The sequence below is a fragment of the Eucyclogobius newberryi genome, unplaced genomic scaffold (genome assembly GCF_026437365.1).
Source record: "Eucyclogobius newberryi isolate DKJ021-1_F unplaced genomic scaffold, fEucNew1.0.hap1 SCAF_46, whole genome shotgun sequence".
NCBI lineage: Eukaryota > Metazoa > Chordata > Actinopteri > Gobiiformes > Gobiidae > Eucyclogobius > Eucyclogobius newberryi.
This window is the reverse complement of record NW_027316123.1, coordinates 270,333-296,588: the sequence shown is the minus strand read 5'-3', so window position 1 is coordinate 296,588 and position 26,256 is coordinate 270,333. Positions and strand designations below refer to the sequence as shown.

Sequence of the window (26,256 nt, the reverse complement as noted above, 5' to 3'; positions counted from 1 at the left end):
GGCCTCCACTGAGCACCCCCTGGAGCCCCCGGAGACCCTCCAGAGCCACCCCCCACTCTCCCCAGACTCACCCCGGGGAAGGTCCACTCTGGCTGGGCATGGCCTCCGCCGAGCACCCCCTGGAGACCCCGGAGCACCCCCAGGGCCACCCCCCCACTCCACCAGACTCAGCCCCGACCCGGGCACACTCTTCCCCGGGTCCTGGGCTCCGGGACTCCGGGGATGACCACCGGGGACCAGGCTCTCCCTCCGAACCCGGGGACCCACCCTTAAGCACCCCCTCGCGGGCTAAACCCCTTAGGGGCAGCCGCCTGGAAGCCCGTGCCCTTGGTACTCTGACATGGAAGCCCGTGCCCTTGGTACTCTTAACCACACTTTGAAATTTTTCGAGTATAGTGTAGTATTTCGGTTTTTACTCTAAGTCCCTCAGGGGCATATGGTGCTATACTATGATGGTCAGATCACCTCCAGGCCCCAGGGGAGTGCTTTTCTGGGGGCAAACAGTGCACTGATGATGGGGGATTATTTAATTTTGCTCATTTTGGTGTTTTTTCACATTTTAACCCATTTTCACCCCTTTTGCTCACAACTTCGTACTACGGCCCGGAAAAACGACAGAGTCGATGGGTATAGTGTACTATTGCCGAAAAATGACAGAGTCTTTTCGGGTATAGTGTACTATTTCGGTTTTTACTCTAAGTCCCTCAGGGGCATAGGGTGCTATACTATGATGGTCAGATCACCTCCAGGCCCCAGGGGAGTGCTTTTCTGGGGTCAAACAGTGCACTGATGATGGGGGATTATTTCATTTTGCTCATTTTGGTGTTTTTTCACATTTTAACCCATTTTCACCCCTTTTGCTCACAACTTCATACTACGGCCCGGGAAAACGACAGAGTCGATGGGCATAGTGTACTATTGCCGAAAAACGACAGAGTCCCTCGGGTATAGTGTACTATTGCCGAAAAACGACAGAGTCCCTCGGGTATAGTGTACTATTGCCGAAAAACGACAGAGTCCCTCGGGTATAGTGTACTATTGCCGAAAAACGACAGAGTCCCTCGGGTATAGTGTACTATTGCCGAAAAACGACAGAGTCCCTCGGGTATAGTGTACTATTGGCTGGAAGCTCGGTTTTTTTTTCTAAGTCCAGCAGGGGTATATGGTACTATATTCTGGTGGTCAGATCACCTCCAGGCCCCAGGGGAGTGCTTTTCTGGGGGCAAACTGTGCACTGATGATGGGGGATTATTTCATTTTGCTCATTTTGGTGTTTTTTCACATTTTAACCCATTTTCACCCCTTTTGCTCACATCTTCAAACTCGGGCCCTGATTACAAGTTCTGACCAAATGATGACAAACACGGTATTTATTATGTATTTTTTTCATTTTTTTTTATTTTTCCAACTTATACATCCATCATTGGTGCCAGGCAGGTTGTGGAGAAAGCAGTGAAGAAAGGAGAGAGCCATCACAGAAAAGATGTCCATCCAGGGTCAAGGTACCCTGCACTTTTACATATCCAAATGACAGCATTTAAAGTTTTTTAGCGTATGGTATCTCTCGTTGCATGGAACCGCACAGAGAGACGCCACACTGACGGCACCTGTACTTTGTTTGCCGCCTGCCTTTGGTACGAGAGCGGTCAGAGCACACGGCGCAGTCTGGACGTCCCTCTGCTTGACAAAGCCAATGACGCTCTGTGAGTCTCTGTGGCATTTCACCCTCCGGTCTTGAGCGCCTCTCTTGTTTTTTGGAGTGATCAGCCAGTAATGCATCAATAATGTTCTGAATGTAAACCTTTAAAGGTTTGTGTGGGCCTGGAGTGGATTTGGTGTATATGATGTGTGAGTTGACAATACTTATGCTTATAATGGCATTGAATATGCGATGATACCATTTCCGGGACCTGTGTGGAAAGAGGTATGTCTTCATCCTCTGGTCAGCAGTGTCCACTCCACCCATGTAGGCGTTGTACTGGTCGACACATACAGGTCTTTTGATGTCACGGAAGCCAGTGTCATCTGTCTTGGATCGGATCCTCCTCTGAACACAATCATTTCCATGGACTGTGGACAACATGGTGAGACGTTTAGTATCGTGCCAAGCACAAGCCAGGAGTTTTCCCTTTCTGCAAAAAACTGGGTCATCTCCTTTTTTCAGCTGTAAGACACTTTTACCAAGGCATTTTGGCATCCCCAACCTGGTAATCCTTACCGTCCCACACAGTCCAGTTTCCAAATCTGCTAATTCATTTGCAATTACAGGCGAGGTATAGTAACTGTCCATGTAAATCTCGTGTCCTTTGCCCGTAAAGGGAGAAACCAACTCACGGACAACTGCGTGTGTTGCACTGATGTTGCTTGCATTATTTTTGTACTGTCCAGTGTGCATTGACCAGCGCAAAACATACCCTGAAAAGCTTTCACTCAGGGCATACACTCTATAGCCATATGTGTCAGGTTTATTCGGAGAGTAACATTTTAGTGAAGATCTCCCCTTAAAAGCTATTGTCATTTCATCTAAAGAAAGCTCCTTGATTGGACTGTAAACTGCTGCAAATTTGGGAATAATCAAATCTATTATTGGGCGGACTTTGAACAGTTTATCGTGCCCGGGCTCGCCTGTTCTCACATAATCATTATTGTTGACAAAATGAAAGAACGAAAGAATGATTTCAAATCTGTTTCTTGACATTACATTTCCAAATCCAGGCGTTTGTGTAAGCCAAAATGTTCCCCAGTAATCCTCGATTTCAGGTTTCTCAACAAGGCCCATGGAGAGATGCAAAGCGAAGAAAGCTTTCATTTCGGTGACTGATACATCATACCACTCAAGAAATCTTGAATGTGGCTTCAGAATCATAGGTGCCATACACTGATGTGCATATCTATTTGTCTCATCAGTAATGAAAGTCCAAAACTGATCGGTCAGAAAGAGTGACAGAATATCAAATGGATTAGCATCCGTCAGATCCATCTCTCCTGTGTAGCCAACTGGGTCTTCAAAAGGTTTGATCCATGCCTCAAATACCTCGACCTCTCTCAGCATGTCCCAGCTCTCATCCACCGGGCAAGTTTCACTGCAGCCACTGGTTCCACTGGTTCCTCGCCTCCGTCTGTCCTTTGCACCTGTCCGTTGTTTCGAAGTCCCTTCATCTCCACTTGGAAATCCATCGTCACTCTCGGGGAGATAATTTCCTTCAGAGTCAGAATCTGCTGTAAATTGCATGCCACGTGTACTTCCTCCAGCCATTTTTTTCCTTACCGGATCTGCCCTAGATCATACCTGGCTAATAAGAGGAAGTTGCACCGAACCGACCAATGACTGAAGTGATTCATTTTCTACTATTATTTCATAAATTTCCTTGTACGGTAAAGTCGCATTTCTGCGACTTTGGCGCTTAAAGGGTTAGTTTGTGTGAACTGTGAGTATACAGAATCAGATCCGTTATTACAGTAGCACAAATGACCGTACCTATACTTTGGTAAAAAAACACATCAAACTGCTGTCTCTTTTTAAAGGAGTTTGATGTGGTTGTTGTCACATCAAACTACTGCGTCCTTTAAAAGTCCACATCAAGCTAATGCTTCGTTTTAAAGTCTATTGCAATTGAGATGTCAGTCGAGAGCCGTAACAGCAGTAGTGCATCCAAGAAAGCTGTGTATTGAATGGATATAGAACCTTTAGTGAAGCAGGAGCCAACAGGCTATTCACATCCTTGTGTAGGGTCTCAAACTACAGGTATTCAGTTTACGATTAAGGAAGATTTCTTAGCAGAAACGAGACAAGACGGGGCACCGGGGTAAAACCCAAAAAGCTAAGATACGGTCCTTAATCGCGCTCGTTAAAAGGTCTGAAGGGTGTTTCACGATTCAGGGACTTACGCATAGTCTAATCAAACAAACAATAGTCAATAACTCTTTCGTGTAGTTTATTTATCAAAAGGGCAATCAAAAAGGGCACCGGACCAGAAATGCGCACAGGTAAATCACAGGTGATGTTATATCAGATTTAACAGCAGATTTCATGCAGATAATGTTAAACCAGGGTTTTGCCTTTGATAATCAAACGTGTCTATGCTAATCTATATCAAAAAGAGGGAAAGTGAGAAGCTAAGGGAGGAGGAACAGCTGAGTTCTACCCAAATCACGCCACAAAAGAACCGCACACTGAAGTCGGCTTACGATTTTGTAGAACTCGGTCCGGCTGGTCCTTGTCCGCGGACGAGATCCGTGGCGAGGCAGCGGCGTGGAGCGGTGTGGCGGGCGAAGGCAGTGGCGTGCCGCGATATCCGTGACGCGGGGCGGCAGCGGTGGCGCGAGGCGGCGCGTGGAGCGGTGTGGCGGGCGAAGGCAGTGGCGTGCCGCGATGTCCGTGACGCGGGGCGGCAGCGGTGGCGCGAGGTGGCGCGTGGCGATGTCCGGGAGTTCCTTAGCGGTAGAACGCTTTAGCTGCGTGTTAGCTCCTCACGCGGCCTTTACGCAGATGAGAACGTAGCGCTGATCCACGTACACGGGGTAGATTACTTCAAAAATAGTAGAAGCGAAGTAGAAAAGAAAGTCTCTGTCCGGTTTAGCGCTTAAGCTTAGTTCCAGGTGTTTCCAGGTGTTTTCAGAGTTCAGGGGGGCGACGAGGCTGGCCTAGTCTTGTCGACCCACGTGGCGGACGCTTTGTTGAGACAAAGGAAAAGTAAACAGGCTCGTCCGTGGAGACGGCTTCAAAGAGATAGACAAAGGCTTGAACAAAAAAAAAGGAAGAAGAGAGCAAGAAGAGAAGAGAGGAGAAGAGAGCGTTCCAAGCTCGGAGCGTCTTTTTGTCACCTAGCGCCGCAGGGCACGCTGGGAGCGAAAGGGGCGGGCGCTACTGCGACGACACGTTAAACACTTTTGGCAGTTTGTGCACATTATTCCTTGAGGTAGATACATTTTACATCTTCTTTCACCTGTGATGGGCACTCGAGTTAAAGCATTGGGAATATAAAACCTTAAACAGTGGAAAAATACGTAACACAAGGTGAAACATGAGGTGTACGGAGTTGATTCGGACAAACATTCATGGCATAATCACATAAAACATAGTTTTCATCGGGGCGTCCTCCTGTAAGACTGTGGGGGAGAAGGTCTGTTATCGCCAAAGTCACAGCGGCTCCCTGCGGTGAGGGAGAGAGGGAGAAAGAAAACCCCCCAATGTTCAAAGAGAGTTTTTCTGTTATCTGGCCGTGGAATATCCATCTCCATTCCCCTACACTTGCAATGAGGTCAAATATAGGACAAACCCATTGTCAGGAGTGGGATTAGAACCCATTCCTCCACTTGTAGACCAAATTTGCTTACGCTTAGGTAGGAGTTTACCTTGACCCTGACACCTTGGACATTTCAGCGATGCTGACATTGAGCTCCCTTATCTCGAAGATAACGTTCCAAAAATCAGTACAAAGTAAATGCTTTGGCAACCTTACACTAGATGAAGTCTTTCCAATTATGTACAGTCCATATAAAGAGATGACTTTAACAGGTGATGAGAATTGAGTGAAATAGTTCAAATCTCATTGTTACAGAGGGTTTAATTCTTCTTCTTTCGGTTCCAACAGAAGAAAATTTATGACCAAGATTTCACGGGTTGTAATGGCGAGCAGTCCATAAAGCTTAAAATCAACTCCGCCCAACGTGGGGCTCGAACCCACAACCCTGAGATTAAGAGTCTCATGCTCTACCGACTGAGCTAGCCAGGCTGGCTGCCCAAAAGGCAAAAAAAGGTCATAATGAAAACCCAGAATTTTTCAGTACTAAGTGGTAAATTAATCTGTCACTTTAATTTCTCAGTGAGTGGTCACAATTACAGTATAAGACATATGATACAGTTCACTCTGAATGTACTCAATGCTTTGACAGTACAGCATCTACGTAGTAGATTGGCCATCACATCACAATTCATCATTGGAAGTAACACTTCATTTGAAATCTTAAGCCAATACGACAATTTTTCATCCATTGTCACACATATGTGCTTGTAAATTAGGGTGTAAAAATGGCTTCCTTTCCAAAGGAAATATTTTTTTTTTGTCAGGAGTGGGATTTGAACCCACGCCTCCATTCAGAGACCAGAATCCCCTGTGGCGAGGAAGGAGTTTACCTTGAGTCTGGCGCCTTAGACCGCTCGGCCATCCTGACACATTATTTATGTGAACTGTGAGTATACAGAATCAGATCCGTTATTACAGTAGCACAAATGACCGTACCTATACTTTGGTAAAAAAACACATCAAACTGCTGTCTCTTTTTAAAGGAGTTTGATGTGGTTGTTGTCACATCAAACTACTGCGTCCTTTAAAAGTCCACATCAAGCTAATGCTTCGTTTTAAAGTCTATTGCAATTGAGATGTCAGTCGAGAGCCGTAACAGCAGTAGTGCATCCAAGAAAGCTGTGTATTGAATGGATATAGAACCTTTAGTGAAGCAGGAGCCAACAGGCTATTCACATCCTTGTGTAGGGTCTCAAACTACAGGTATTCAGTTTACGATTAAGGAAGATTTCTTAGCAGAAACGAGACAAGACGGGGCACCAGGGTAAAACCCAAAAAGCTAAGATACGGTCCTTAATCGCGCTCGTTAAAAGGTCTGAAGGGTGTTTCACGATTCAGGGACTTACGCATAGTCTAATCAAACAAACAATAGTCAATAACTCTTTCGTGTAGTTTATTTATCAAAAGGGCAATCAAAAAGGGCACCAGAGCAGAAATGCGCACAGGTAAATCACAGGTGATGTTATATCAGATTTAACAGCAGATTTCATGCAGATAATGTTAAACCAGGGTTTTGCCTTTGATAATCAAACGTGTCTATGCTAATCTATATCAAAAAGAGGGAAAGTGAGAAGCTAAGGGAGGAGGAACAGCTGAGTTCTACCCAAATCACGCCACAAAAGAACCGCACACTGAAGTCGGCTTACGATTTTGTAGAACTCGGTCCGGCTGGTCCTTGTCCGCGGACGAGATCCGTGGCGAGGCAGCGGCGTGGAGCGGTGTGGCGGGCGAAGGCAGTGGCGTGCCGCGATATCCGTGACGCGGGGCGGCAGCGGTGGCGCGAGGCGGCGCGTGGAGCGGTGTGGCGGGCGAAGGCAGTGGCGTGCCGCGATGTCCGTGACGCGGGGCGGCAGCGGTGGCGCGAGGTGGCGCGTGGCGATGTCCGGGAGTTCCTTAGCGGTAGAACGCTTTAGCTGCGTGTTAGCTCCTCACGCGGCCTTTACTCAGATGAGAACGTAGCGCTGATCTACGTAAACGGCGTAGATTACTTCAAAAATAGTAGAAGCGAAGTAGAAAAGAAAGTCTCTGTCCGGTTTAGCGCTTAAGCTTAGTTCCAGGTGTTTCCAGGTGTTTTCAGAGTTCAGGGGGGCGATGAGGCTGGCCTAGTCTTGTCGACCCACGTGGCGGACGCTTTGTTGAGACAAAGGAAAAGTAAACAGGCTCGTCCGTGGAGACGGCTTCAAAGAGATAGACAAAGGCTTGAACAAAAAAAAAGGAAGAAGAGAGCAAGAAGAGAAGAGAGGAGAAGAGAGCGTTCCAAGCTCGGAGCGTCTTTTTGTCACCTAGCGCCGCAGGGCATGCTGGGAGCGAAAGGGGCGGGCGCTACTGCGACGACACGTTAAACACTTTTGGCAGTTTGTGCACATTATTCCTTGAGGTAGATACATTTTACATCTTCTTTCACCTGTGATGGGCACTCGAGTTAAAGCATTGGGAATATAAAACCTTAAACAGTGGAAAAATACGTAACACAAGGTGAAACATGAGGTGTACGGAGTTGATTCGGACAAACATTCATGGCATAATCACATAAAACAGTTTTCATCGGGGCGTCCTCCTGTAAGACTGTGGGGGAGAAGGTCTGTTATCGCCAAAGTCACAGCGGCTCCCTGCGGTGAGGGAGAGAGGGAGAAAGAAAACCCCCCAATGTTCAAAGAGAGTTTTTCTGTTATCTGGCCGTGGAATGTCCATCTCCATTCCCCTACACTTGCAATGAGGTCAAATATAGGACAAACCCATTGTCAGGAGTGGGATTAGAACCCATTCCTCCACTTGTAGACCAAATTTGCTTACGCTTAGGTAGGAGTTTACCTTGACCCTGACACCTTGGACATTTCAGCGATGCTGACATTGAGCTCCCTTATCTCGAAGATAACGTTCCAAAAATCAGTACAAAGTAAATGCTTTGGCAACCTTACACTAGATGAAGTCTTTCCAATTATGTACAGTCCATATAAAGAGATGACTTTAACAGGTGATGAGAATTGAGTGAAATAGTTCAAATCTCATTGTTACAGAGGGTTTAATTCTTCTTCTTTCGGTTCCAACAGAAGAAAATTTATGACCAAGATTTCACGGGTTGTAATGGCGAGCAGTCCATAAAGCTTAAAATCAACTCCGCCCAACGTGGGGCTCGAACCCACGACCCTGAGATTAAGAGTCTCATGCTCTACCGACTGAGCTAGCCAGCCTGGCTGCCCAAAAGGCAAAAAAAGGTCATAATGAAAACCCAGAATTTTTCAGTACTAAGTCTGGTAAATTAATCTGTCACTTTAATTTCTCAGTGAGTGGTCACAATTACAGTATAAGACATATGATACAGTTCACTCTGAATGTACTCAATGCTTTGACAGTACAGCATCTACGTAGTAGATTGGCCATCACATCACAATTCATCATTGGAAGTAACACTTCATTTGAAATCTTAAGCCAATACGACAATTTTTCATCCATTGTCACACATATGTGCTTGTAAATTAGGGTGTAAAAATGGCTTCCTTTCCAAAGGAAATATTTTTTTTTTTGTCAGGAGTGGGATTTGAACCCACGCCTCCATTCAGAGACCAGAATCCCCTGTGGCGAGGAAGGAGTTTACCTTGAGTCTGGTGCCTTAGACCGCTCGGCCATCCTGACACTTTATTTATGTGAACTGTGAGTATACAGAATCAGATCCGTTATTACAGTAGCACAAATGACCGTACCTATACTTTGGTAAAAAAACACATCAAACTGCTGTCTCTTTTTAAAGGAGTTTGATGTGGTTGTTGTCACATCAAACTACTGCGTCCTTTAAAAGTCCACATCAAGCTAATGCTTCGTTTTAAAGTCTATTGCAATTGAGATGTCAGTCGAGAGCCGTAACAGCAGTAGTGCATCCAAGAAAGCTGTGTATTGAATGGATATAGAACCTTTAGTGAAGCAGGAGCCAACAAGCTATTCACATCCTTGTGTAGGGTCTCAAACTACAGGTATTCAGTTTACGATTAAGGAAGATTTCTTAGCAGAAACGAGACAAGACGGGGCACCAGGGTAAAACCCAAAAAGCTAAGATACGGTCCTTAATCGCGCTCGTTAAAAGGTCTGAAGGGTGTTTCACGATTCAGGGACTTACGCATAGTCTAATCAAACAAACAATAGTCAATAACTCTTTCGTGTAGTTTATTTATCAAAAGGGCAATCAAAAAGGGCACCGGAGCAGAAATGCGCACAGGTAAATCACAGGTGATGTTATATCAGATTTAACAGCAGATTTCATGCAGATAATGTTAAACCAGGGTTTTGCCTTTGATAATCAAACGTGTCTATGCTAATCTATATCAAAAAGAGGGAAAGTGAGAAGCTAAGGGAGGAGGAACAGCTGAGTTCTACCCAAATCACGCCACAAAAGAACCGCACACTGAAGTCGGCTTACGATTTTGTAGAACTCGGTCCGGCTGGTCCTTGTCCGCGGACGAGATCCGTGGCGAGGCAGCGGCGTGGAGCGGTGTGGCGGGCGAAGGCAGTGGCGTGCCGCGATATCCGTGACGCGGGGCGGCAGCGGTGGCGCGAGGCGGCGCGTGGAGCGGTGTGGCGGGCGAAGGCAGTGGCGTGCCGCGATGTCCGTGACGCGGGGCGGCAGCGGTGGCGCGAGGTGGCGCGTGGCGATGTCCGGGAGTTCCTTAGCGGTAGAACGCTTTAGCTGCGTGTTAGCTCCTCACGCGGCCTTTACTCAGATGAGAACGTAGCGCTGATCCACGTAAACGGCGTAGATTACTTCAAAAATAGTAGAAGCGAAGTAGAAAAGAAAGTCTCTGTCCGGTTTAGCGCTTAAGCTTAGTTCCAGGTGTTTCCAGGTGTTTTCAGAGTTCAGGGGGGCGATGAGGCTGGCCTAGTCTTGTCGACCCACGTGGCGGACGCTTTGTTGAGACAAAGGAAAAGTAAACAGGCTCGTCCGTGGAGACGGCTTCAAAGAGATAGACAAAGGCTTGAACAAAAAAAAAGGAAGAAGAGAGCAAGAAGAGAAGAGAGGAGAAGAGAGCGTTCCAAGCTCGGAGCGTCTTTTTGTCACCTAGCGCCGCAGGGCACGCTGGGAGCGAAAGGGGCGGGCGCTACTGCGACGACACGTTAAACACTTTTGGCAGTTTGTGCACATTATTCCTTGAGGTAGATACATTTTACATCTTCTTTCACCTGTGATGGGCACTCGAGTTAAAGCATTGGGAATATAAAACCTTAAACAGTGGAAAAATACGTAACACAAGGTGAAACATGAGGTGTACGGAGTTGATTCGGACAAACATTCATGGCATAATCACATAAAACAGTTTTCATCGGGGCGTCCTCCTGTAAGACTGTGGGGGAGAAGGTCTGTTATCGCCAAAGTCACAGCGGCTCCCTGCGGTGAGGGAGAGAGGGAGAAAGAAAACCCCCCAATGTTCAAAGAGAGTTTTTCTGTTATCTGGCCGTGGAATGTCCATCTCCATTCCCCTACACTTGCAATGAGGTCAAATATAGGACAAACCCATTGTCAGGAGTGGGATTAGAACCCATTCCTCCACTTGTAGACCAAATTTGCTTACGCTTAGGTAGGAGTTTACCTTGACCCTGACACCTTGGACATTTCAGCGATGCTGACATTGAGCTCCCTTATCTCGAAGATAACGTTCCAAAAATCAGTACAAAGTAAATGCTTTGGCAACCTTACACTAGATGAAGTCTTTCCAATTATGTACAGTCCATATAAAGAGATGACTTTAACAGGTGATGAGAATTGAGTGAAATAGTTCAAATCTCATTGTTACAGAGGGTTTAATTCTTCTTCTTTCGGTTCCAACAGAAGAAAATTTATGACCAAGATTTCACGGGTTGTAATGGCGAGCAGTCCATAAAGCTTAAAATCAACTCCGCCCAACGTGGGGCTCGAACCCACGACCCTGAGATTAAGAGTCTCATGCTCTACCGACTGAGCTAGCCAGCCTGGCTGCCCAAAAGGCAAAAAAAGGTCATAATGAAAACCCAGAATTTTTCAGTACTAAGTCTGGTAAATTAATCTGTCACTTTAATTTCTCAGTGAGTGGTCACAATTACAGTATAAGACATATGATACAGTTCACTCTGAATGTACTCAATGCTTTGACAGTACAGCATCTACGTAGTAGATTGGCCATCACATCACAATTCATCATTGGAAGTAACACTTCATTTGAAATCTTAAGCCAATACGACAATTTTTCATCCATTGTCACACATATGTGCTTGTAAATTAGGGTGTAAAAATGGCTTCCTTTCCAAAGGAAATATTTTTTTTTTGTCAGGAGTGGGATTTGAACCCACGCCTCCATTCAGAGACCAGAATCCCCTGTGGCGAGGAAGGAGTTTACCTTGAGTCTGGTGCCTTAGACCGCTCGGCCATCCTGACACTTTATTTATGTGAACTGTGAGTATACAGAATCAGATCCGTTATTACAGTAGCACAAATGACCGTACCTATACTTTGGTAAAAAAACACATCAAACTGCTGTCTCTTTTTAAAGGAGTTTGATGTGGTTGTTGTCACATCAAACTACTGCGTCCTTTAAAAGTCCACATCAAGCTAATGCTTCGTTTTAAAGTCTATTGCAATTGAGATGTCAGTCGAGAGCCGTAACAGCAGTAGTGCATCCAAGAAAGCTGTGTATTGAATGGATATAGAACCTTTAGTGAAGCAGGAGCCAACAAGCTATTCACATCCTTGTGTAGGGTCTCAAACTACAGGTATTCAGTTTACGATTAAGGAAGATTTCTTAGCAGAAACGAGACAAGACGGGGCACCAGGGTAAAACCCAAAAAGCTAAGATACGGTCCTTAATCGCGCTCGTTAAAAGGTCTGAAGGGTGTTTCACGATTCAGGGACTTACGCATAGTCTAATCAAACAAACAATAGTCAATAACTCTTTCGTGTAGTTTATTTATCAAAAGGGCAATCAAAAAGGGCACCGGAGCAGAAATGCGCACAGGTAAATCACAGGTGATGTTATATCAGATTTAACAGCAGATTTCATGCAGATAATGTTAAACCAGGGTTTTGCCTTTGATAATCAAACGTGTCTATGCTAATCTATATCAAAAAGAGGGAAAGTGAGAAGCTAAGGGAGGAGGAACAGCTGAGTTCTACCCAAATCACGCCACAAAAGAACCGCACACTGAAGTCGGCTTACGATTTTGTAGAACTCGGTCCGGCTGGTCCTTGTCCGCGGACGAGATCCGTGGCGAGGCAGCGGCGTGGAGCGGTGTGGCGGGCGAAGGCAGTGGCGTGCCGCGATATCCGTGACGCGGGGCGGCAGCGGTGGCGCGAGGCGGCGCGTGGAGCGGTGTGGCGGGCGAAGGCAGTGGCGTGCCGCGATGTCCGTGACGCGGGGCGGCAGCGGTGGCGCGAGGTGGCGCGTGGCGATGTCCGGGAGTTCCTTAGCGGTAGAACGCTTTAGCTGCGTGTTAGCTCCTCACGCGGCCTTTACTCAGATGAGAACGTAGCGCTGATCCACGTAAACGGCGTAGATTACTTCAAAAATAGTAGAAGCGAAGTAGAAAAGAAAGTCTCTGTCCGGTTTAGCGCTTAAGCTTAGTTCCAGGTGTTTCCAGGTGTTTTCAGAGTTCAGGGGGGCGATGAGGCTGGCCTAGTCTTGTCGACCCACGTGGCGGACGCTTTGTTGAGACAAAGGAAAAGTAAACAGGCTCGTCCGTGGAGACGGCTTCAAAGAGATAGACAAAGGCTTGAACAAAAAAAAAGGAAGAAGAGAGCAAGAAGAGAAGAGAGGAGAAGAGAGCGTTCCAAGCTCGGAGCGTCTTTTTGTCACCTAGCGCCGCAGGGCACGCTGGGAGCGAAAGGGGCGGGCGCTACTGCGACGACACGTTAAACACTTTTGGCAGTTTGTGCACATTATTCCTTGAGGTAGATACATTTTACATCTTCTTTCACCTGTGATGGGCACTCGAGTTAAAGCATTGGGAATATAAAACCTTAAACAGTGGAAAAATACGTAACACAAGGTGAAACATGAGGTGTACGGAGTTGATTCGGACAAACATTCATGGCATAATCACATAAAACAGTTTTCATCGGGGCGTCCTCCTGTAAGACTGTGGGGGAGAAGGTCTGTTATCGCCAAAGTCACAGCGGCTCCCTGCGGTGAGGGAGAGAGGGAGAAAGAAAACCCCCCAATGTTCAAAGAGAGTTTTTCTGTTATCTGGCCGTGGAATGTCCATCTCCATTCCCCTACACTTGCAATGAGGTCAAATATAGGACAAACCCATTGTCAGGAGTGGGATTAGAACCCATTCCTCCACTTGTAGACCAAATTTGCTTACGCTTAGGTAGGAGTTTACCTTGACCCTGACACCTTGGACATTTCAGCGATGCTGACATTGAGCTCCCTTATCTCGAAGATAACGTTCCAAAAATCAGTACAAAGTAAATGCTTTGGCAACCTTACACTAGATGAAGTCTTTCCAATTATGTACAGTCCATATAAAGAGATGACTTTAACAGGTGATGAGAATTGAGTGAAATAGTTCAAATCTCATTGTTACAGAGGGTTTAATTCTTCTTCTTTCGGTTCCAACAGAAGAAAATTTATGACCAAGATTTCACGGGTTGTAATGGCGAGCAGTCCATAAAGCTTAAAATCAACTCCGCCCAACGTGGGGCTCGAACCCACGACCCTGAGATTAAGAGTCTCATGCTCTACCGACTGAGCTAGCCAGGCTGGCTGCTCAAAAGGCAAAAAAAGGTCATAATGAAAACCCAGAATTTTTCAGTACTAAGTCTGGTAAATTAATCTGTCACTTTAATTTCTCAGTGAGTGGTCACAATTACAGTATAAGACATATGATACAGTTCACTCTGAATGTACTCAATGCTTTGACAGTACAGCATCTACGTAGTAGATTGGCCATCACATCACAATTCATCATTGGAAGTAACACTTCATTTGAAATCTTAAGCCAATACGACAATTTTTCATCCATTGTCACACATATGTGCTTGTAAATTAGGGTGTAAAAATGGCTTCCTTTCCAAAGGAAATATTTTTTTTTTGTCAGGAGTGGGATTTGAACCCACGCCTCCATTCAGAGACCAGAATCCCCTGTGGCGAGGAAGGAGTTTACCTTGAGTCTGGTGCCTTAGACCGCTCGTCCATCCTGACACTTTATTTAAGTGAACTGTGAGTATACAGAATCAGATCCGTTATTACAGTAGCACAAATGACCGTACCTATACTTTGGTAAAAAAACACATCAAACTGCTGTCTCTTTTTAAAGGAGTTTGATGTGGTTGTTGTCACATCAAACTACTGCGTCCTTTAAAAGTCCACATCAAGCTAATGCTTCGTTTTAAAGTCTATTGCAATTGAGATGTCAGTCGAGAGCCGTAACAGCAGTAGTGCATCCAAGAAAGCTGTGTATTGAATGGATATAGAACCTTTAGTGAAGCAGGAGCCAACAAGCTATTCACATCCTTGTGTAGGGTCTCAAACTACAGGTATTCAGTTTACGATTAAGGAAGATTTCTTAGCAGAAACGAGACAAGACGGGGCACCAGGGTAAAACCCAAAAAGCTAAGATACGGTCCTTAATCGCGCTCGTTAAAAGGTCTGAAGGGTGTTTCACGATTCAGGGACTTACGCATAGTCTAATCAAACAAACAATAGTCAATAACTCTTTCGTGTAGTTTATTTATCAAAAGGGCAATCAAAAAGGGCACCGGAGCAGAAATGCGCACAGGTAAATCACAGGTGATGTTATATCAGATTTAACAGCAGATTTCATGCAGATAATGTTAAACCAGGGTTTTGCCTTTGATAATCAAACGTGTCTATGCTAATCTATATCAAAAAGAGGGAAAGTGAGAAGCTAAGGGAGGAGGAACAGCTGAGTTCTACCCAAATCACGCCACAAAAGAACCGCACACTGAAGTCGGCTTACGATTTTGTAGAACTCGGTCCGGCTGGTCCTTGTCCGCGGACGAGATCCGTGGCGAGGCAGCGGCGTGGAGCGGTGTGGCGGGCGAAGGCAGTGGCGTGCCGCGATATCCGTGACGCGGGGCGGCAGCGGTGGCGCGAGGCGGCGCGTGGAGCGGTGTGGCGGGCGAAGGCAGTGGCGTGCCGCGATGTCCGTGACGCGGGGCGGCAGCGGTGGCGCGAGGTGGCGCGTGGCGATGTCCGGGAGTTCCTTAGCGGTAGAACGCTTTAGCTGCGTGTTAGCTCCTCACGCGGCCTTTACTCAGATGAGAACGTAGCGCTGATCCACGTAAACGGCGTAGATTACTTCAAAAATAGTAGAAGCGAAGTAGAAAAGAAAGTCTCTGTCCGGTTTAGCGCTTAAGCTTAGTTCCAGGTGTTTCCAGGTGTTTTCAGAGTTCAGGGGGGCGATGAGGCTGGCCTAGTCTTGTCGACCCACGTGGCGGACGCTTTGTTGAGACAAAGGAAAAGTAAACAGGCTCGTCCGTGGAGACGGCTTCAAAGAGATAGACAAAGGCTTGAACAAAAAAAAAGGAAGAAGAGAGCAAGAAGAGAAGAGAGGAGAAGAGAGCGTTCCAAGCTCGGAGCGTCTTTTTGTCACCTAGCGCCGCAGGGCACGCTGGGAGCGAAAGGGGCGGGCGCTACTGCGACGACACGTTAAACACTTTTGGCAGTTTGTGCACATTATTCCTTGAGGTAGATACATTTTACATCTTCTTTCACCTGTGATGGGCACTCGAGTTAAAGCATTGGGAATATAAAACCTTAAACAGTGGAAAAATACGTAACACAAGGTGAAACATGAGGTGTACGGAGTTGATTCGGACAAACATTCATGGCATAATCACATAAAACATAGTTTTCATCGGGGCGTCCTCCTGTAAGACTGTGGGGGAGAAGGTCTGTTATCGCCAAAGTCACAGCGGCTCCCTGCGGTGAGGGAGAGAGGGAGAAAGAAAACCCCCCAATGTTCAAAGAGAGATTTTCTGTTATCTGGCCGTGGAATGTCCATCTCCATTCCCCTACACTTGCAATGAGGTCAAATATAGGACAAACCCATTGTCAGGAGTGGGATTAGAACCCATTCCTCCACTTGTAGACCAAATTTGCTTACGCTTAGGTAGGAGTTTACCTTGACCCTGACACCTTGGACATTTCAGCGATGCTGACATTGAGCTCCCTTATCTCGAAGATAACGTTCCAAAAATCAGTACAAAGTAAATGCTTTGGCAACCTTACACTAGATGAAGTCTTTCCAATTATGTACAGTCCATATAAAGAGATGACTTTAACAGGTGATGAGAATTGAGTGAAATAGTTCAAATCTCATTGTTACAGAGGGTTTAATTCTTCTTCTTTCGGTTCCAACAGAAGAAAATTTATGACCAAGATTTCACGGGTTGTAATGGCAAGCAGTCCACTTTTTGATTCTCAGTTTGTTGGCAAGGAATGACTGATGTGGACCCATTTTGGATGAAAACCGTGTTTTGCGTTTGTGGAAATGAGCATCATGGAAGGATGTATGGGCTCTGTGGCGCAATGAGTCGCTAATGGTGAGAGAACATATTTGTTTTTTACAATGGAAAGTCTGCTCGCTTTACTATCTGATGAAAGGCACTGCTGAACGAGGTTCAATTGCCAAGTGTGCTTGAAAAAGTAAGCAAATACATCGGCATTATGTCAAATAACATTATCTTGCAATTTTTCTTCAATATCCAGATTAACTGCAGTATATTGAGTGCGCAATAAATTGGCGAGAGTCGATTGATTGAAAAACTTCCAGTTTTTTTATAGCTACATTGGTACAGGGGATTTAGCTTAAAGGTAGAAAGATTGATGCCCTCGCTCTCCATTAAACACAGTTGATTGGACAGGGGCTGAACTTTCGAATGTTGCTGGCTCGCTTTAAAAAAAAAAAAAGATATTGCGGCTTGTAGAGTCGCAATTATTATACCACGTGGGCTGTATGACTCTGTGGCGCAATTGGGCAGCGCGCTCTGCTGTTAACCGGGAGGTTGGTGGTTCGAGCCCACCCAGGGACGATTGGAAGAGCAATTGCAGGCAAAGTCTACGAGGTAAAATTGGTCAATGAATATCGACTAACAGGTTCGAGTAGCATTTTTGAAACGCAGGGTAAACTCCCAATGGATATGGAGTCCGTCGCCTTAACCGCTCGGCCACAACGATACGCTGATACACCGCCCCCTGTAAGTATTATCATTAGTAAGCCATGCCACCTCCCCGGCTTGACCTGCAGGTGTCGCAATTGCGCACGCGCCCGTTTTACTCTCTCTCTCTTTCTCTCTCTCTTTCTCTCTCTCTCTTTCTCTCTCTCTCTCTTTCTCTCTTTCTCTTTCTCTCTCTTTCACTCTACTTCTTCATCGTGAGGACATAATTGTTTTTTTTTTTTTTCATCCTTATTATTTAAAATAAAATAAAAATTGACACAATAGCATTTAAAAAAATATCTATATATTATTTTTCTCTTTTCGGCGTTGTCGCATTCTTTATTCAAAATAGTAGCGTGGCGGCGGCGGCGACCGACCGACCGACCGACACCCCTTTTACAAGCGAGCAACGCCATTATAGGCTTTCACCAGGATGGCCGAGCGGTTAAGGCTTCGGACTCAAGATCCGACGGGCGGTGGCCCTCGTGGGTTCGGATCCCATTCCTGGTATAAGCTTCTTGGACAAATATAAAAAATAAAAAAAACACAACACAGGAAATTTTTGGCGGCGGCAAGGCAACGGCGGCAACGGCAGCGATCGTAAGATCGACAGATACTTAGGTCCGAGCGCAGCGCGGGCAGTAGCTGGGGGCGCACTCGCCACACACGTGTACGAGGCACCCTCGGTACACGTTCGTCGTTTTAGTGTCCTTGCTCCTGGGGCATATTCGGCACCACTTCCTCTTCGCGGGTACAGCAGCGGGTTCTCTTCCTCCTCCTCCTCCCCCCCTCTCTCCCCTCTCCTCTCCCCTCTCTTCTCCCCTCTCCCGAGATGTCCCCGATGACGCCAGGTCATCGGGTCCTCCTCCCCCTCCCCCTCCCTTCCTCCTCCCTCCCGCGTATACGAGGCGCGACGAGCGCGCTCCCCAGCTGCTCCATGAACAGCCTGCGTCTGTGGCGTTTGCCGACCATCCACATCAGGTTCAGCTCCCGCCACAGGACGAAAGCATTGTACGCGGACACGTCGATCATGTTGTGGAACAGGACGAGGGCCCACCGGCAGGTTTTCCTCCTGCAGCTGTAGGTACCTGTCACCTTGTCCAGGTTGTCCACGCCTCCCTTGGTGCGATTGTAATGCAGCACGGCCGCCGGTTTGCTCGGAGGAGGAGGCTCGCCGCCGCCGCGATTGCCGTCTCCGTAGGTGGCGCCGCACCGTGGTGAGGATCTGCAAGTTCTTGCTCTTCATCGCCAGGTAGGAGACCAAGGCGACCGAGGGGACTCCGTTCGTTGCCGTAGCCGTTGGAAGAGGTCCCCGGCGCGGTCTCGCCCAACGTGAACACGAGACGGAAGACGCGATCGCCCTGCGCTTCGTGTCGACCAGTTCCCGCGGGAACTCGCTCCTGTTGGCGCGCAGCGTCCCCAGCAGGGTGAGGCCGTCCCTCTCGAAGAATAGCCTGCGGGCGAGCTCGTACGAGGTGAAGAAGTTGTCGCACGTGACGTTGCGCCCCCCCCGGCCCCCCTTCCCAGTCCCAGTCCCTCGGTGAGATCGAGCACGACCCGCGTGGCCAGGTTCTTCTCCGGAGGCGCGCGCTTATCGGATTTCCCGGTGTAGACCTGCATCTTCCAGGCGTAACTGGACAGCGAGTCGCACGCGACCCACAGCTTGATTCCGTACTTCGCCGGCTTTGAGGGAAGGGGCAGCGACCTGTCAAAGAAGAAAGAAGAACGAAGAAAGAAGAAGAAAGAAGAAGGAAGAAGGAAGAAGAAGAAGAAGAAGAAGAAGAAGAAGAAGGGGAAAAAAAATAAAAAAAAATAATGAAGGAAAAACAAGAACACAAGAACAACAAATATTATTTAATTTGAATTTACTTTTCATGATTTATTGATTTATTAATTTATTAATTTATTAATTTATTAATTTATTAATTTATTAATTTATTAATTTATTAATTTATTAATTTATTAATTTATTAATTTATTGATTTATTGATTATTATTATTTTCTCTTTTTTTTTCTCCATTTGTTTAAATAAAAAAAATCACCTCTAAACGAAACCAGCCTCTCGTCTACGGTGACCTTGGATCCCGGATTGTACATGAGCGGCAGTCGCTTGCACCACAAGTCCCACAGCTCCCTGATGGGCGCCAACTTGTCTACTCCTACTCCTACTTCTCCTCCTCCTCGCCTTGCCTCTCAAGCGACGGCTTGGAGGTCCACGAGATTTCCCCGCGTTTAGAGAGCATAAGGTGTTCGTCGTCGCCGCCGCCGCCGCCGCCTTCTTCTTCTTCTTCTTCTTCTTGTTCTTCTTCTTCCCCTCGCAAGTTCTGATTGATTGGCTTCAACAAAGATTACTGTCAGAGGATTATAGTGGTCATTTCTTTGTTTCATTTCTTGCTTATAATAAGTCCTATAAAAGTCCTGTCTCTCCAAGTCAAAGGATTCCTTCAACACATCAATGCTTTTCATTTGAGTTTCTTTTGCAATGCGGTGAAACGTTTACGCCTTTTGTAATCCAGGCGTTGAATCATAAGCTTGGTCATAAGAAAACCAGCTCCAGATTTTAACAGCTTTGTTTAGTTTGTATGCTTTGGTTGGCTCCTTTCAGGGGGTAAGCACAGATTTTACCCAAAGATTCTTCATGTTTCTGCACTTTTTCAAAAGAGTAACGCTACTCTCGGGGCACTCAAGGTTCCACTGAGATTTGAACTCGGATCGCTGGATTCAAAGTGTGCTAACCATTACACCATGGAACCGCAAAATGCTCCCTGGACGGATAACGGTGATCCAAAGCTACAAGTCTTTACATCAATCATCCCTTGCCAAAAAAATGAGAAACAAGGAGTGCAAACAGTGCAAACAATCTTGATGTGCAGCAATACTTTTCCCTCTCTTAATGCAAAGTGTAGCAGCAGTAAACTTGAGGGAGAAAGGTATGGGTTTGAGGGCTCTTCTTGTGGGCTTTACTCTCCTTGTAAATATTTTTCATAGACAAAAGAGTAGGCATTTCCTGTTTACTAAACAGGCCCTTTGACCAAGGAAGCCCCAGCGCCGTAATGATTTCCTGGTTTCCTTACATAATTACATACAGTGGTTACTTCTGGGATTGTATTTCTTGCTTGCTCTGGCAAGGTGAGCAGTCGTCCCTGGGTGGGCTCGAACCACCAACTTTTCGCCTACCAGCAGAACGCGCTAGCCGATTGCGCCACAGAGGCGAGAATCTTGACATACCCATAAAAGGTTTAACCCTCTAATTGCAATTAAAAATGAAGAAAAACTCTGGATTCAGAGCGCTAGCCGCTATACCGTTGAACCACACCTTTCTACAGGATGTCCTGTTTTGAAAATAAGTATGACATTTGATCATTGGGCTATATCAAAGAGAGCAGCATTGAAGTAGGCAAACTTCTGCTTCATGGTTTCATTGTGTGGTGGTCATCACATCTGCCCTACACGCAGAAGGTCTTGGGTACAACATTCAGCGAAACCAAACATGTTACCAAACATGTTCATGCTAACAATGTTCCAATGAAAGCTTGCTGTTTATGTTTTATAGATCCTTTCCATGCCATTTATGTCCTGATCTCGCAAAATATCCAATAGACCCAGCATTCCTATTCATTGTATTTTTGGGCAAAGACTAACATTCAGGTACACATGCCCAAACCCGGGATTGAACCAGGGACCTTTAGATCTTCAGTCTAACGCTCTCCCAACTATTTCGGCTACTTTTTCAAAAATTTAGGCAAGGGAGCGAAACGTGTGGCATAACGTAGCGAGAAAATGAACTAGTTCTGTGTGTCCTTTTTTCTTTTCTTTTGATTAAAAATAAAAACAATACAGGACAAGACCAGGGAGCAAAAATCGAAATAAAAAGAACATAAATAGCACTAAACATAAAATAAAAACAAAATCACATTTAAATGAAAATAGGGGTCCTACTTGGTCCAAGTCAATCAAATTAGTGCTTATCCAAATTAAGCCTGAATGTCACTGTTTTCCATTCATCCAATGTCTAATGTCTGTTACTATGTCAGTCAAGTCTTTGATCGTTGGCGTGGTTGGTGTCGAGCATTTCTTTGTGATGGCCTTTTTCTCTACAGCCAAAAGTATGTTCCAAGGGTATCCATTTATTGTGTCCATGGCAGGAGTGTTGAGGCCCAAGTACATAGTTTTAAATTTGAGTGGGATGGAAAAGTCAAAAACAGTCTGCAGTGCCCTTTGAATTTCAGTCCATTATTTTTGAGCAACAGCACAGCCCCAAAACACCTGATAGTGGTTTGCCTGCTGGGTTCTCCAGCAGTTAGCATTTCCTTGTGAATAATGGACACTTTGACATGGTGTGGTGAAAAAAACATATTTTTCCCCTTCAGGCATGTGATTTTGTGGTCTTCCTCAGGGCTGTTCCTACATTTCCACACTCTTGGTCAGACAAAACCAGGTTAACTTCTCGTTCCCATTGGTTTAGAATATACTTAGCAGAACGTTGTCCAGATTACCAATGCATTGAGATCATTTAGAAATGATTCCCCTCGCAAGTTCTGATTGATTGGTTTCAACAAAGATTACTGTCAGAGGATTATAGTGGTCATTTCTTTGTTTCATTTCTTGCTTATAATAAGTCCTATAAAAGTCCTGTCTCTCCAAGTCAAAGGATTCCTTCAACACATCAATGCTTTTCATTTGATTTTCTTTTGCAATGCGGTGAAACGTTTACGCCTTTTGTAATCCAGGCGTTGAATCATAAGCTTGGTCATAAGAAAACCAGCTCCAGATTTTAACAGCTTTGTTTAGTTTGTATGCTTTGGTTGGCTCCTTTCAGGGGGTAAGCACAGATTTTACCCAAAGATTCTTCATGTTTCTGCACTTTTTCAAAAGAGTAACGCTACTCTCGGGGCACTCAAGGTTCCACTGAGATTTGAACTCGGATCGCTGGATTCAAAGTGCGCAAACCATTACACCATTGAACCGCAGAATGCTCCCTAGACGGATAACGGTGATCCAAAGCTACAAGTCTTAACATCAATCATCCCTTGCCACAAAAATGGGAAACAAGGATTGCAAACAGTGCAAACAATCTTGAAAAAAGCGAGCCAGCAACTTTCGAAAGTTCAGCCCCTGTCCAATCAACTGTGTTTAATGGAGAGCGAGGGCATCAATCGTTCTACCTTTGAGCTAAATCCCCTGTACCAATGTAGCTATAAAAAAACTGGAAGTCTCTCAATCAATCGACTCTCGCCAATTTATTGCGCACTCAATATACTGCAGTTGATCTGGATGTTGAGGAAAAATTGCAAGATAATGTTATTTGACATAATGCCGATGTATTTGCTTACTTTTTCAAGCACACTTGGCAATTGAACCTCGTTCAGCAGTGCCTTTCATCAGATAGTAAAGCGAGCAGACTTTCCATTGTAAAAAACAACCATGTACTCTCACCATTAGCGACCTTTGAATCCCCTTGCAAATTATGCCTAGAAGTCCAATGCGCTATCCATTGCGCCACAGAGCCCATACATCCTTCCATGATGCTCATTTCCACAAACGCAAAACACGGTATTCATCCAAAATGGGTCTACATCAGTCATTCCTTGCCAACAAACTGAGAATCAAAAAGTGAAAAGAGTGCAGTTAATCTGTGTGTGCAGGGATACTTTTCCATCTCTTATTCCAATTTGTAACAGCAGCGCATTTTCTGTCGTTGTAAATAATTTGCATGCTTGAATGGACAACTGAGTAGTAGTAGGTTTGAGATGGGCCGGTATTTATTTAGCACTGTGGCATCAAGACTGCTCTTCTTTAAGAGAGGCTTAATGACTGCAGTTTTAAGGCTCTTGGGAAAATTCCAGATCCAAGCAACATGTTGACTTTTTCATTGATTGGAGCCAACAGACTGCTCACCATAGACTTTAAAAATCTAGTAGGCAATGCATAAAGGCAGCATGTAGTGGAACTCAGACTTGTGGTGATCTCTTGGAAAGTTTTGTCAGCCACAAATGCAAAATGGGTTAACTCCAGTTGTCTAGTTGGCTGCGTGCTTGTTATCTGCAAATAATGGTATTATTAATGTTCTGAAATGAGTCTTGCAAAGAACACTGCAAACTCATTGCACCTGGAGAAATACAGAAACCATCAGACAAAGTAACATTTACCACACTGTAATTTGAAATATTAACCCGCTTTGTCATTAGCAGGTCCAGAGTGTGCCCTTTGCCCTTGGTGGGGCCACTCAGGTGCTGAGTAAGACCAAAGCTTCTGATGACAGCGCCAAGCTCTTTAGAAGAAGACGAGGTTGAGCGGGGCGTGAAGGAAGGAAGGAACAGTCACTCACGTACGGGAAACTCCTACCAAGCAGTGGCCAGCCTATAGCACACTGGGATTCTGTGGTAATTGAACCAAGTTTAGCAGTTCCTTTCATCAGTTAATAACACAAGCAGGCTTTCCTATTTACCAATGTAGATAACAGGGGTTACAACAGTGACTCTGGTGGGTCTCGAACTCACAGCCTTTGAATGCCTTTGCAACTTTTGTCTGATTCCCCTTTTTCACAAAAGCAAAACAGTCATCCGAAAACAGTCTACATCAATCAATCCTTACCATCAAACTGAGAAACAAGGAGTGAAAAGAGTGCATTTACTCTGTTTATTCAGGGATACTTTTCAATCTCTAATTGCAAAATGTAAAAGAGCTCTTTCGGGTGATAAGTTTTTCTGTACATGTAAACAACTGATTTGCTTGAAAGGCTATCATGAAGGCACTGCTGGGATTTGAACCCAGGATGTCCTGTTTACTAGACAGCCACAGCGCCTCTTAAATGCTACTCCACCTGTTTCAGCTAGATATTCAGTGACCAATGTTACCTCGTAGATTTCGCCTTTTTGAGGTGCGTGCAATTTGTGGTGTGCTGCATGGTCTGGAGCTGGAGGTTTGGGAGTTTTTTGGAGTTTTTAATCGTTATTTTGATCATTTTCATTTACTTTTTTCAGTTTTTTTGTTTGTTCCCCTCCCAGTAAACTTACTGGGAGGTGGATTTTTTGTTTTTTTGTGAGCATGGCTCAAAGGACGGACAACACGGCATCGGACACTGGAATGGACACGACAAAGGCAAGACAAAGTTTGAAAGAATCTGTAAATAATAGAAAGAACAAAGAAAGAAGGATGAAATTTATGAAAGAACTCACTGTGGTATTGGAACTAACGGAGGGAGCACAAATCACGCCACTAGCTTTTTTGAAATCAACTCAGGAGGTGTGCGGCTCCATAGTAGCGTGCAGACTCATCTCAAAGGACAAATATGAAGTAACCGTCAGTACCACCAAAGCGAAGGAGCGGCTCCTGGATGGGTACTGCATTGGAGGAGTCAGGGTTCACGCCCGTGACATCTCGGTTGATGAGCTGGTCATGTCCTTCATGGGGCTGCCGGCTTATATCGAGGACGAGGAGATCCTGGCCAAGCTCTACGCCTGGGGGGTCTCTGCGGTCTCCGAGGTGAGGAGGAGAATGTGGCCGGGGACGAACATGGCGGACGGCACCAGGTTTGTACGGGTAAGGTTCACGGACACGGTGCAGTCCTTACCGTATTCTGTCAGGTTTGACACCGCGGGGGGCCCCGAGTACTTCAGGGTAATACACGACAGGCAGGTGCGGGTGTGTAGGGGGTGTCTCCAGCCTGGCCATATTCTGAGGGAGTGCCCTGACTTTCTGTGCCGCAACTGCGGGAGCCAGGGGCATTACGCGCGCGAGTGTGTCGCGCAGTGGGCCCCGAAGTGCAGAGAGTGCCGCATGTTCCGCCACTTATGTCCGTGTGGTGCGGGTGACAGAGAGGAGGACAGAGGGGAGGACAGAGGGGAGGACAGGGAGGACGCCATTGGAGGAGAGAGCAGTGACGTGGCCCAGAACGTGCCCGCAACTGCTCTCTCCGAAGTAGAGGAGGTTTTGGAGGAGGAGGCTGTGGAGGAGTCAGGGGAGCCAGAGGTGTTCGGCTCCTCTTGCTCCTCTGACTCCTCAGACGAGGAGGCGCCCGTCGCACTGGAGATGGTGCTCGGCTCAGCGCTGGCGTCTGGGAAGGTGGGAGCAGGACAAACTGCTCCTCCTGACCAGAGGGAAGGGACTCGTGAGGGTCCAACTCCTAAGCCCGTGGAGGCAGAGGCTGAACCCGGGAGGAGGATGGGTGCGGGACAGGCCCCGCATCTTACCTCCAAAGGGGGGGACATCACCACAGGGCTGGGTGATGATCCCAAGCTCCAGTCGGACGGTGGTAAGAGGGGACAGGTGGAGAAGAAGGAAAAGAAAGGGACAAGACGCAGGAAGCAGGTGGCAGGAGATGGAGAGGGCGCTGCTGCTCAGAGCGGCTCCACCTCCTCCGCCTCCTCCATTCCAGCCACATCAAAAGCGCCAGCAGAAAGCTCCATCAACCCACCATCCTCCACACGCAGCTCTGCCCCACGAGGTGAGCTCGAGACTGTTTTTAATGATGACTTCATGGATTTCTCCACCCGTGAAGTCAGAAAAAGAGTGTGGGAGTCAGATGCGACGGGCGCCAAAAAGAAGTCGAAATAAAAGATGGGTTGTATCCTCCAAAGTCTCCTCTTAATGGCGTTCTCCTTGTCCTCTTGGAACGCAGGCGGCCTGCGGAGCCCAGTGCGGATGCAGAGCGCGTTACACTTTTCCAAGTGGGACGTGCTCTGCATCCAAGAAACGCATTGGGATGTCAGCCACGCGCAACGAGTGCGGAACGTGGGAGTAGGCTCTGTATTTTGGGCCCTGGGCACGGCGTGCTCGCGCGATGTGGCCACGGTGGTGAGGCCTGG

The 26,256-nt window shown here is 46.4% G+C and overlaps 9 non-coding genes and 1 pseudogene across 9 annotated transcripts; 1 reads left to right on the top strand and 9 right to left on the bottom strand.

Moving 5' to 3' along the window:
* Positions 1-5,662: 5,662 nt before the first annotated feature.
* Positions 5,663-5,735, bottom strand: trnak-cuu (transfer RNA lysine (anticodon CUU)). The gene has a single exon. It is a non-coding gene; the product is annotated as a tRNA-Lys (tRNA).
* A 329-nt stretch (positions 5,736-6,064) lies between these two features.
* Positions 6,065-6,174, bottom strand: trnal-caa (transfer RNA leucine (anticodon CAA)). The gene is made up of 2 exons: positions 6,137-6,174; positions 6,065-6,110 (listed from the first exon to the last, which is right to left on the bottom strand). It is a non-coding gene; the product is annotated as a tRNA-Leu (tRNA).
* Positions 6,175-8,424: 2,250 nt separating this feature from the next.
* Positions 8,425-8,497, bottom strand: trnak-cuu (transfer RNA lysine (anticodon CUU)). Its single transcript has one exon. It is a non-coding gene; the product is annotated as a tRNA-Lys (tRNA).
* A 332-nt stretch (positions 8,498-8,829) lies between these two features.
* trnal-caa (transfer RNA leucine (anticodon CAA)) lies at positions 8,830-8,939 on the bottom strand. The gene is made up of 2 exons: positions 8,902-8,939; positions 8,830-8,875 (listed from the first exon to the last, which is right to left on the bottom strand). It is a non-coding gene; the product is annotated as a tRNA-Leu (tRNA).
* A 2,250-nt stretch (positions 8,940-11,189) lies between these two features.
* Positions 11,190-11,262, bottom strand: trnak-cuu (transfer RNA lysine (anticodon CUU)). Its single transcript has one exon. It is a non-coding gene; the product is annotated as a tRNA-Lys (tRNA).
* A 331-nt stretch (positions 11,263-11,593) lies between these two features.
* On the bottom strand, positions 11,594-11,703 carry trnal-caa (transfer RNA leucine (anticodon CAA)). The gene is made up of 2 exons: positions 11,666-11,703; positions 11,594-11,639 (listed from the first exon to the last, which is right to left on the bottom strand). It is a non-coding gene; the product is annotated as a tRNA-Leu (tRNA).
* Positions 11,704-13,953: 2,250 nt separating this feature from the next.
* trnak-cuu (transfer RNA lysine (anticodon CUU)) lies at positions 13,954-14,026 on the bottom strand. The gene has a single exon. It is a non-coding gene; the product is annotated as a tRNA-Lys (tRNA).
* A 331-nt stretch (positions 14,027-14,357) lies between these two features.
* Positions 14,358-14,467, bottom strand: trnal-caa (transfer RNA leucine (anticodon CAA)). The gene is made up of 2 exons: positions 14,430-14,467; positions 14,358-14,403 (listed from the first exon to the last, which is right to left on the bottom strand). It is a non-coding gene; the product is annotated as a tRNA-Leu (tRNA).
* Positions 14,468-17,875: 3,408 nt separating this feature from the next.
* Positions 17,876-17,958, top strand: trnal-caa (transfer RNA leucine (anticodon CAA)). The gene has a single exon. It is a non-coding gene; the product is annotated as a tRNA-Leu (tRNA).
* A 342-nt stretch (positions 17,959-18,300) lies between these two features.
* Positions 18,301-22,888, bottom strand: LOC140380232 (piggyBac transposable element-derived protein 4-like; annotated as a pseudogene).
* Positions 22,889-26,256: the final 3,368 nt, after the last annotated feature.